Source organism: Dioscorea cayenensis, chromosome 2 (genome assembly GCF_009730915.1).
Source record: "Dioscorea cayenensis subsp. rotundata cultivar TDr96_F1 chromosome 2, TDr96_F1_v2_PseudoChromosome.rev07_lg8_w22 25.fasta, whole genome shotgun sequence".
Classification (NCBI taxonomy): domain Eukaryota; kingdom Viridiplantae; phylum Streptophyta; class Magnoliopsida; order Dioscoreales; family Dioscoreaceae; genus Dioscorea; species Dioscorea cayenensis.
The window spans coordinates 8,264,140-8,276,828 of NC_052472.1; the positions used below are offsets into that span (position 1 = coordinate 8,264,140).

The 12,689-nt window shown below is 35.7% G+C and overlaps 1 long non-coding RNA gene across 4 annotated transcripts; it reads right to left on the reverse strand.

Moving 5' to 3' along the window:
* Positions 1–347: 347 nt before the first annotated feature.
* Positions 348–3,517, reverse strand: LOC120270738. Of its 4 annotated transcripts, XR_005539679.1 has the most exons (5): positions 3,236–3,509; positions 3,026–3,147; positions 2,792–2,840; positions 1,495–1,533; positions 348–530 (listed from the first exon to the last, which is right to left on the reverse strand). It is a non-coding gene; the product is annotated as an uncharacterized LOC120270738 (long non-coding RNA). The 4 variants fall into 4 exon arrangements; XR_005539676.1 differs by having other exon boundaries at positions 1,495–2,840; positions 3,236–3,517; XR_005539678.1 differs by lacking the exon at positions 1,495–1,533.
* Between the last annotated feature and the right edge of the window lie 9,172 nt (positions 3,518–12,689).

A 12,689-nucleotide genomic window follows, 5' to 3' on the forward strand; every position in this document is an offset into this window, starting at 1 on the left:
ACGACCGAGTTTGTCACGGTTTTTGGCACTGTCGAGTTTGTTACAGTTTTTGACACGGTCGAGTTTGTCACGGGTTTTTGGCACGGTTGATTTTGTCACAATAATAATTTTTGGCACAATTTTCTGTCACAGTATTAAATTACAAAAATAATTTGTGGCACAATTTTTGTCACGGTTTTAAATTTAACATGATTGTTGACACATTTTTGTCAAATTGTTTTTCACGGTTTTGAATTTACTAATGATATTGACATGATTTTTTGTCACAAAATTTGGCACAATTCTATTTGAAAAATAAAATAAATTACAAATAAATTTATTTAATATTAGAACCTACTACAATTTCATAAAAATTATAAATTTTAATATTTGTAAAATATGCAAAATGTTATTACAATCATAGCATTACTACAACAATAAGGTCCAATCTAACATAACCCTATGCATCATCATGAACCCTATACTTCATCTTAAGAGAAATACAAGCTCCCTTCGGAATTGGAGAGTGCTTAGCTGATTCTTCAATGTCACTGCATATTGTGTAAATTTCATAAGATAATGCCAAATTAATATCCAGAGCATCAGCACAATGCTACACTCCACATTGCAATTAATGTACAATTTCATAGAAAAAAATGTCATCAAGTTAGTTCAAAAAGGCAACATATTAAACCGGAAATTCCAAGGTAAAATGAGACAAAAGAATCTTGGAAGAAGATGATAAAGATCTAGAGCATCAAACAAAAGAGGAAGTTCATGGGTGAACAATTTAGAATAAAAGGGAATTAAGCAGGTAATTATCAACAAGTGTAGGACCTTTCAACTGTTCAAAGCTTCTGGTTCACTCACGCAAGAAAGAAAAACCATTTAACTAATAATCATATTAATTGAGTCGGGTCACAGCGAAACTCCTTTGATTAAACCAAGTTCTAATTTTTTAGAAAGTATATACTTCTGGAAAGATTCTACATTACCAAATAGATTTTCTCCATACAGTTTGGCCTTAATTGATATTTTAATGCCAATCTTATCTGATTCATGAATGTCAATTGTACATTAATTTCTTAAGCACGTGCATGAGCTTTTGATTTAACCATAAAGCATGAATCCAAGAAGTAAAATATAATTGAACCACATCCACATTTAATTAAAAAATAACGTAGTTACAAGACCAAGACTAGTTTGGTTCTACCTTCTAGCCCTATGAGATTAAGAGGATATAACACATTATCTTTATCATTTTATATGGCTTCTTGTTATCGTCGAAATATCACAAAGACAAAAAAGCAAGATCAGTTTGGTAACAAAGCATTTTGATGACAACTATTACTAATGCCACAAGTGTAGAATTGTTAACCATCTTTGTCCATTTTCATATAATAAAAATTATGGTTATTCAATGTATGTTTGCAAATATCTAAACACGATTGGTTTTAAGGCTGCTTTAAGCATGTATACCATAGTTTTCCTGTAAAAGTTTAGTTTTTCACTTACCTATTATCCATGTGATTATAAAATCAAACCATTTTTGACCTTTCCATCTAGTAAGCATCAAATCCATATGAAAATATTTTTAGTGCCATTTCCAAGACATATAGCCAGCATGTAAGATAACATATAAGTGATTAGCAACCAATTGTTAGATATCATAAAGATAAAAATAAATCAAAATAAATGGAAATTAAGTCATTCTCATGGTTATTCAAGCAATTCATAATAGACTTCAGGCAAATTATATAAAGATTTTCTTTGAAAAAAATCATTATCATATCTAGAAAGCAGGGAATTCAGCAGGTAATTAAGACAAAAGTAACTTGAGTATACTTTCCAAATCCTGTAACTCAAAACTATCACAAAGTTAGTCCCGCCTCCAAGAAAAATGGAATACATAAAATCAATGCTCCACCAACACAATGAAAAAAGGTTAGTGATTCAAACCAATAGTTTAAATCAATACATTTAAGAACCTAATAGTTATATAGGGTTCTAAGACTTAATGTTATAAAAATCATAGGTTCAAATCCTGATTTATTCAAAATGAAAAGAAAAACCAACTATTCTGCCTAAAACAAAGAAATGAATGGAGAACCCACATAAGACTGAAATCAACTGTTAGGGATCTTATCAACAGAATTAAAATACCCGGACATGCAAAATGATGTAAAACATATCGCCTTTTAAACAATGAAATGAATAGGTGCATAATGTTGATTTCCTAGGTAGCTTCCAGAAATCTTTCTTTGTTCATACGGAAAGAGAATTGAAAATTATTGGAGGATACTGTTCTAAATATATGATTAAACTTCCTAACAAGTACACCAATGACAACCTAACTTTGGGTCACTATCATCAATTGTACATACATACTGAAAAGGTTATAAATTATAATCAAATAATAGATATTAAATGCTTGACTCAATATACATAGATTTTCAAGTTCACATTGGTACCTTGAAATTATATACTTTAGTTATCTTCCAAAAATATATGAGCATTCATCATCTAGTAGTTGACAGGAGAATACTCATTACCATGTCAAATGTCTTTTTTCCCGAAAAAGAGTGATACGTACAAGTGCGCAACCCCATCATAATTTATACATAGTTAACTGCTCAACTCCTCAAATAATCTTTTCCATAAAATCAAATTTAACTTTTAATTTCCCTACTATTCTATCTGAAAGGGCATAGCAGTTTAAAAATAAAACCAACGCCTATCCAAGGTAACCATGAAGAACATTTAAGAACAGTTCAAACATAGGGAGATAAGTAGATAAGGAGATAAGGCGCACTTCTTATCACTTGCATTCACCAAAGTCACCAAAAGCCAATTGTAAGCTCCTAACAAATGGACAACACACAAAATTAGGAACCAGAAACAAAAACATAAATCAATTTCGTCTAAAATATATATAAAGCAACAAGCCAAGCATTTAACAATGCCAACATCTCAATAGAGTCAACGATACGATTCATAGCATGAAATCAAACAAGGTTCAACTCCTCAAAACTAGTGATCTACTTACTATCCAAAGATACATCAAACCATCGGAAGCCAATCCTCTCCATTATTAATTATCGAGATCCTTAACTGGAATTTTGACTGGAATTTCCTTTAGGGCCTTCCGGCATCCTCGTCTTTCATATGCTGGAATCAAAACGAGATCATGTAACAGATCGATAAGGGATTTCACATCAAGAGGTCAACATCAAAGGGAAAAGGAGGAAAGCCTTACGAATTCATGGATGATGCCCTTGTAGATGAGGATAGGAACAGTGATACCGAACAAGCCGATGATGGCAAGGTTCCGGTGGGTCCAGCGGAAGTTAAACTCGAGGTTCTCCCGGCCGGAACCGATCAAGAGGAAAGCCTTATGAATTCACGGACGATGCCGTTGTAGATGAGGAGTTTCGGGCAACTCGGTGTCATCGAAGGAGGATGGTGAAGATGTGGAGATGGAGGGTGGTGGGTATGGGGACCAGATATGGGGGTTAGGGTTTGGTGGTAAGGATGGAGGAATGGATGGCCTTTTGTTTCATGGAGGGCTCTTGGATTACTCTGATGTTGGTTGTGTACCGTTGGATCTTGATGCTAACCCATAAATCAATTATACAATAGCATCTCTTCGAAGATTCCAGCTATCCATTTTATTATTTATTTATTTTTAAACTAACACATATCTAAATTTTAATATTTCAAGATTAATAAAAACTGGAAAATCAAGACGTTGTCAAGAAAATTAGCGAGAAAATTAGAGATTATTACGTTTAGTTATGGAAATGAAAATTTTGACATGTTTCTTAGCCGAATGAGATTACTGAAAGTTATTATCAATAATAATAAAAAAAATAGAACATATAAAAATAATTTAGAATTAAATATCTATTTATATGTGTATGTGTATTAAATCAAGAGAACAAAATGGACCAAACAAACATGATTTTATGATTATTTGTAAAATAATGAATATTTTTTTGTTTCCAACTTTTAACTTAATTTTTTTTATAAATATATTATAATAAACAAAATTGTTAATAACTACAAATTATTATTTCATAAATGCACAACTCTATTCAAATATCAACTTTAAAATTAAGATAATTAAGATAAATTAAGATAAGATAATAGGATAGTTTCTCACACACCTCACAAGAAAAACACACCACTCTATTACAACAAAACTAATGATGACAGCAGGATAGTTGCTCACACAGCTCATAGCTTTACTCTATCTAACGCCTATGGAATCGCCTCGCACGGTTCCTTTGCTGAACGCCTGCACAATGTGGAAGAACTTCTTGAGCATCGTCATAAGTCATCGCCATGCCGCCATGTACTCCATACCGCCTATGCAGTTGCTGCATGTGTCCTGGTTCAATATTGTACCTTTCCATATAGATGTCTTGCAGCTCTGATGTCTCTAGTGTTTATGCTTACCACCAAGTGAGTCTGTGGCACTAAAACATGAGCTTGAGCTCTCTCCTGTCCGATAAGTTCCGAACTGGGCTGATCCATCAGTGTTGGGCTTGAGGTTCCTTGTGATAGTCCCTGAGCTAAATTTTGCTCATCAGTAGTAATGATGGCAACAACAGCTGTGGTAGCTCGAGCTTCTTCTTCTTCCTCCCTCCTTTGCTCCTCTAACTACCTCTCCATTCTTTGTCTACTAGACATTGGTGAAGCTAACCCTTTTTGCCATCTGGATGCCATGGTTCTCCAAGTGGTTGGTGATGATAGAACATATCTTTGGCTATGGCTCAATTTAAAGGTGAGCCCCAATAATGAAGGTCATGAAGTCCACAGCTCCCTTCTGTGAGTAGGTAGATAGAGCATTTGTCAAGTCACTTCGTAGTACTAATCTTCCATGCTATGAACAGTGTGGGAACACATCTTTAACTTTTGAAATACACATAGCTAGAGATTTAGTATTGTCACACCAAACACGTAGAGCAAAGCATTAGACCTCTGTCCTAACTAGAAGACCTAAAAGCAAACGGAAGGATGATGAAGAAGAAGTAATACGGGTGTTTTGAAAATTTTAAATTATAATATAAAAATTTATTATAAATATAATATAAGTATTATAAATATAGAATATCATGTGTATGCATAATTAAATTATGCAAGAAAATTCTTATATATTTTTGTGAAGCATAGTAGAGAGTTTCTAAGAAAATATTATGGAAGAAAAAAACTAAGTTTTTCTTTTATTGTGGGTATGTAATTAATATAAAAAGAGTATAATTATTATAAATAGAGTATAAGTATTATAAATATAGAATATCATGTGTATGCGTAATTAAATTATGCAAGAAAATTTATACTTATCTAGTTTTAAATTATAATATAAAAAATTAATTTTTTTTATTGTGGGTGCATAATTATTAGAGTGCAGTTATTATTTAATTATTATAAATATAGAGCAAAATTAAGTTTTTGATACGTTTTTAAGTTGGTGGTAGCAAAAACATGACAAATCCTTTATTTGTCACAGTTTTTGGCACGTCCAAGTCTAAACCAAGCCAAAAACCATGCCAAATGCCATGTATTCTATTGCCATGGTTTTTATCATGGTTTAGGCTTGGACGTGCAAAAAACCGTGACAAAGAAAGAGATGATAGTGTTTGTCATGTGTTTTGGCAAGTCCAAGTTTAAACCGTGACAAAAATGTACCAAATGCCATGTACTCCATTGTCATGGTTTTTGGCACAGTTTTGATTAAGCCGTGCCCAAAACCGTGACAAAGAAAGGGATGGTGTGTTTGTCACAGTTTTGTCACGTCCAAATCTTAACCATGCCAAAAAATGTGTCAAATGGCATATACTCTATTGCCACTGTTTTTGGCACGGTTTTGATTTGGCCATGCCAAAAACCATGAGAAAGAAAGAGATGGTGTGTCTGTTATAGTTTTTGGCACGTTTAAGCCTAAACCGTGCCAAAAACTATGCTAAATGCCATGTACTCCATTGTCACAGTTTTTGGCACAGCTTTTGCCTTGGTCATGCCAAAAACCGTGACAAAGAAAGGGATGGCATGTTTGTCATGGTTTTTGGCATGCCCAAGCCTAAACCGTGCCCAATACCGTGCCAAATGCCATGTACTCCATTGTTACAGATTTTAGCATTGTTTTGCCTTGGCCGTGCCAAAAACCGTGACGAAGATAGGGATGGCGTGTTTGTCACAGTTTTTGGCACGTCCAAGTCTAAACCGTGCCAAATACCGTGCCAAATGCCATGTACTCCATTGTCACAGTTTTTGGCATAGTTTTGCCTTGGCCATGCCAAAAACCGTGACAAAGAAAGGGATGGTGTATTTGTCACGGTTTTTTGCATGTCTAATCCTAAATCGTGAAAAACTTATGCCAAATGCTATGTACTCCATTGTCATGGTTTTTGGCACGGTTTTGCCTTGGCAGTTCCAAAAAAACCGTGACAAAGAAAAGGATGGTGTCTTTGTCACAACTTTTTGGCACGTCCAAGTCTAAATCATGCCAAAACTGTGTCAAATACCATGTACTCTGTTGTCACAGTTTTTGGCACTACCAAGGCAAAACCGTGCCAAAAACCATGACAAATAAAGGGATGATGTGTTTGTCATCAGTTTTGGCACGGTTTTTTTGTCTAAATTTTAGACGAAAACATAAATGGTGCTAAATACCATGATAAAGTTGTCACAATTTGTTAATTGTGCCAAATACCATGACAACTTTGGCACTACCTTCAACTTCGTGCCCATTTATGTGACAAATTTGGCACAGAATCAAAACGGTGGCATATAAATCGTGCCAAAATCCTATTTTTCTTGTAGTGTTTTAGAGAACTCATGCAACTTGAAGATAGCTAATAAGACAAACAAAGTAGAGATACCAAACATATAGAATAAATAATTATAGGATATGAAAAGCAACATAAACAAGACCAAGCAAATACAACATCGGAGTACAAATATATCTGAAAGAAACAAGCAACGCCTCAGAAATAGCCGCAAAATATGAAATAAAATTTTAAATATAAACACATTCTTTGCATCATTAAAGAAGTATCAGAAGCATCATGATACCAGAACACAAGTTAAGGCCAGACTGGAAAATTTAAAGATCTGATAATAGAATAGCATAGTAGGCCATGGCAGGAATAGCTTATATTCTAGTCCAGCTAAAAGCACTCTTCATAAAAATAAAAAAAGAAACCAATTTACTTAAGTCCCTCTATCTATATTCTATTGCTTATTTCAGGATTCCATACAATGTTGGATCATGATTTAAAATATAACATCTAGGCTATCATAAACTGCATCAGGCTATAACACTAATGCCACTCTAAAGTTCCACAAATCATATCATATGGTATAGAAAATTTGATATATCTAACCTCAAAAATAGATTGGAACTACATTTAGAACATTGACGTGTTTCAAGAAACATTGAATTAGTTTCAAAATGTTAGCATCATGTTATATATTTTAAAATGTCAATGTCCACAACTAGAGAACTCCATGCATATCAGCATGCTACAAAATAAAGGAATAAACAAAAAGGCAAAAAATAAATACCTAACAGTAATTATCCTTTATACTTGTTTAAGGATTGCTTGAATTCTTTAATCTTCTACTGAGTCATCTCACCTCTTTAAAAGTCAAAAACCTTCTTACCTAGATGTTGAATGTTTGATTATCTATGTTATCTTCAAAAAGCCATATCACTTTGTAAAAATAAGAGTGAGAAAAAGGTGCCCAAACCTTCAATATGGGTATACAATTTTAACAAAGTGTTTCACTGCTCTTTGCTACAGAAATGGCACACCTCTTGTGTGTGTGTACCGCAAGTGCATGGGTTATCAAAGTAATAAAGCACCCTGGTGAGTGGGTAGTCGTATCCACAGGGAATAGTGCTTAGAAACACAAGAATTACTATTTTACTATAGTGAAAATGATTCAAGAGTGGTGTGAACAATATCGATGCATGTAAAAAAAAAAAAAGAAGAAAGAGATGCAATAGAATATAAGGAGAGGCAATCAATAGATGGATGGGGGACCCGGACATTGCTCACCCTAGGATAATTGTTTCAAGTGCAATACTAATCATTATGTCTCATAACTGATGCTTAATGAGTTGTGAAAATCCTAAAACATGGTCCCAAATCTAAGGTCAACTGTGACTAACCCTACACTATGCCCCGATAGCAAGGAATACTCTCGACGCCACACACTGTGCAAGGTTGCTTAAAACTCTAGGGATTCCAAATGATAAACCCTATTCCCTAATATAGATCTAACTCTTTGATCCAGGCGAATGACCCTTAATCATAATTAAGCCCCAGCACTAAGGATTACTTCAACACTTCACTCTATTACTCGTGCAATTAAGCCCTAGTGGAATTTGTCTCTTAGTACTTCACTCTATTGTAACCGTAAAGAACTCTTGGAACATGGAGGTAGGATAAATCACACCATAAGGGAAAGGGGACATTTTTCTACCTCTCGACTTACCCTCTCGACCCTCTCCAACCTAGCTTTGTCCAATCCTAATGAAGTGTCACTCATTCACAAGGATTACCAATATAGATTCTCAACCTTAGTGTTACACTAAGGGAAAATCCATTAAAATATCAATTAAAGAAACATAATAAAGGTTAATGAAACAAAATCATCCTAGGGTTTACATGTCTAAGCATCCACTAGGGGTTTAGCTCTCCATGGAGCAATATATAATCAACAATGAAATGGAATGTAAAAGCATGTAATCCATAAGTAAAACAGCCTTGTAGTCCGTATCGATGATCTTGTGAAGTATCCTCGTCTTCTCCAAGGGTTCCCTCGTTAAGCCTAGGGCACACATCGCCGAATCGATGCCGACGAAAGCCCCCCTCCCCCCTCCCCCCCCACCCCCACCCCAATAACTCTCTTCCAAAGTAAAGCGATGTTGAAGGTCGTAGAACCACTCCAAAGACCTAGCCGAAGCCTCTCCAAACCCTAGCCGCGAGTGCCTCCAAAGATAGAGAAAAGATCGGAAAAGAATCTTTCAAAACATCTGAAATCGTGGTATTTATAGGGGCTAGAATTTGGCAACAACACGGGCGGTGGAATTTCTAAAAGTTGATTTCCTACGAGCTATAAACAGTAACTGCTACAGTAATTTTGCTCCAATGATTTACTGCAGTAACTATTGCAGTCCTTTCGCCAAAATGCTCCCGTAATCCAATCTTTTCATTGAGGCCACATGAATGAGCTCACGTCTATGCGATAGATCACGTCATGTCTTCAACTAACCCACATTGACGAAGATCTTGCTAGTATTACACAAGTCGAAACACATTAGTGTGACTGCCTTTGTGCGCCTCCAATTTGTGTGTTCGGTCGAGCACAATAGAGGTTGGCACACATTGACATGTCTTTGAGCATAACTTGTGTCTTCACGTTTGTTCACTCCAAGACTTCATCAACAAGTGCATCCATGATCTACTTTTGGATTCTTTCTTCCACAATTATCTTCATAACCCTAAATGCACAAAAGAACGCATATAAACACGATTAAGTGATAAAATTTAAGAAAAGTAATGCTCAATGTAAGAAAAGAATACTTCGTATTACTTATACACAACTACTTATCAAACTCTATCACACTTAAACTTTTTCTTGTCCGCAAGTAAAAATAAAACATTCAGCATATAAGAAGGAAAATTGAAAGTTTTTGGCCTTATGTTCACCAAAAGCATGCAAAGAAAGCATTCTACAAGTAAGGAAAAATTTTCACACCGAATAAGAGAAATCAAAGCTCTAGCTAAAAACTTGAATAAAAAAAGGACAACTACCCAATATCGTGTAAGTGTGTGTAAACTCACTCAAGTCAACCCAACGTATACTCCTCAAAGCTCTAAGTGAGAGGGACTTATTTATGTATAAAAAGAAAAGAGAAAGTAGTAGCTTCACACATCCTCTAAGGTAGCCCTTTCTAAAGAGGTCGCTAAAGTGGCTTTCACAGTTTCGAGGTGGTAGCTTTTTCTACCGGGATAGTAGTTTTCCCTCATCCCATGAGATAGTTCTTTCTCTCATTTGGGTATAACTAGTATCCGACTTATGAGAGTAGCTTTCATACTTCATAGGTGGTAGCTCTTTCCAACACCAATGCACAAGCAAACAAACACATCTATATTTTTTTCTTCTTTCTTTTTCCTTTTCATCCATTCAACCATTTATTTCTTTTTTTAAAGAAATTAAAATATGAAACAAACTAAAACAGTCTCCTAAACATCAAACTTGAGTTTCCACACAGTTTAATAAAAAAGTATAACAATCAAAACATGTGTGGAGAAGGGTAATTGAAACAATACTCCCCTGAACTCCTAATGGTACGTTTGATGGAGCAATGTTCATAGAGAGTTGAGTTCCAATAGGTTGTGGAGCACACACGGCCATGTGAATAGCAACATGACCGTGTCCATGACTATTCCTCTAATTCCAGACTCACACGACCATCTGCACGTATACACAATGGGGTTCAGTGAAGCTCAACGAAAACAAAATAAACTCGAGTCTATAAAGATATGAAAATGAAATACAACTCAAATAACTAAGAATAAAAGATAAACTCAGAAGGAAAATCCTTTCTGAGTAGTATAAGTCCAAATAAAATGCAAAAATAGAATACGAAAAACAGAAAAAAAAAAAAAAGAAAGATAAAGACGCCTCTAGCGTCAGTATCTAGTGCTTCTATCTGCTGTTACTACTGGTGAAGAAGATGCAGGTGTTACTGGTGGTGGTGATGGTGTTGGGGATGTTGGAGGTGTCCAGGGTCTCATCACAAAAGTGGAAGTCGCGTCTCGCTCGAGTATCTGCTATAGAATGTTGATAAGTGCTTGAGTAAACATGTTTTTATACGTGTTTTACATGCATTGAGCATCATTTTATATATGGTTTATGTCTCATATTGTTTATTAGATGTTCTTTTATGCATGTAGGTTGTGAATGCAATAAAAATTCAAAAGGAAGCAAATATAGGCTATTAAAGAACGATGTTGAGAGTTCTTGTGCAATTAAAAGACAAAGACACAAGAGGAGTTCATGAATGAGAAGATGTGTGCCATCTTCCAAGGAAGTTTAAGTCAATTCACTAGATGGAAGGGCACAAAGGCAGTCATATCTTCACATTCCTTCTCTTTGTGAAGATTGTAAGACTTTTCATAGATTCGTCGATGAAGAAAACTCTTAAGCCTACCACATGATCGTGTGCTCGATTATGTGCCCTCAAGAGGAGAATATTTGGGTCACGTTTGTGAAATCACAACAGCAAAGCAATGTAGCATTTTTACTGTAGTAATATTGTAGTAAAGTTACTGTTCATGCGCCTCTGCGTGGAAATTCTTGCAGCCCACACAGGCGTGTGGAAAATCCACACTGGCGCATATGGGCACATGACAGATGCGATTCTTAGCTTTTGTCGAGCACTTTGAAGGGAAAGTCGCTAGGGTTTCGAAGGAGATCTTTGGGAATATTGGGGAAATTCCATCACCAACTTTGATCGATCTTCTCTCCATCATAGCAAAGTGGTAGCCACCGGTGACCTAGCTTCGATGTAGGATTCTTCAAGATTTTGGGCAACCTATCAAAGCCATTCATCACGAATTCAAGGGTGTTTTCCTTCATGGTTTTCATTGCTTTTCATTGTATTAATCATTGTCTTGTAACTTGCCCCATGGAGGGCTAAACCCTAGTGTGTAATTGGGCATGTGAATCCTAGGATCTATTCTTTGTTTTGATTTGCTTTATGTTTCTAGTTAATCCGAGTTTATTTGAGTTTTAACCTTGTGATTTCATTACTTTCATGTGTTATTGATCTTTATGATTAATCTACATTTCTTAATTTGTTACTTTGATGTGAGAGGTCTCCATTTGAGTTAAAACACTAAGGTTAAAGGGGGTTGAGAGGGTGAGCCATGAGATAGTGGAGTGTCCCCTTTCCTTTCCGATTGAGTGTTTTCTATCTCTGTATTCCCTAGACCCTATGCAATCATATTTTGTGTGAGGCATGAGATTGATAGATTTCTCCGCCGGGACCTTACAAGAAGTTAGGGATCCTTCGCCGTGAATTAGGGTTGGATCAATTTTTAGGAATCGGTTTCACTCCAAGGTATCCCTAGAGCTTATTGCGGTCATATGGGAGTGTGAAGTGTTGAGATTGAGTGATTTCTCCACCGGGACCTTGTAGATGACTAGTATTAGTTGCTTGCAGATGAGGACCGGTTATTCTTGGATTACCTCGACTCCATTAAACTTGGTTTAGAGTCATTTAGCGAATCTTGAGCTTCATGTTGATCCTAGGGGGAGCATTGCCTGAGTACCCCATCTTAATTGATTGAGAACTCCTTCCCTTTATTTCTTACCTGTTTTATTACTTATTAAAATTTCTCGCAATTAGTTCAATTCATCACATTCATTGATTCTTAGTAGATAACTAAGCATTAGTTAATACTAATACTTCTGTTCTCTGTGGATTCGACTACGCACTCACTGGGGTAATTATTACTTCGACACTTGTGCACTTGTGGTTACACGCAATGCAAGCGCCTGTCAAATGTCGAGACACCATCACCTCTGTATGGTTTGTGGCCTGTGTTGCGTGAATCTCAGCAAAATCACTCTGTAATACTCCCACAACACTCTCGGGCCTTTCAAATCCATCATGGGCTCGAGTCAGA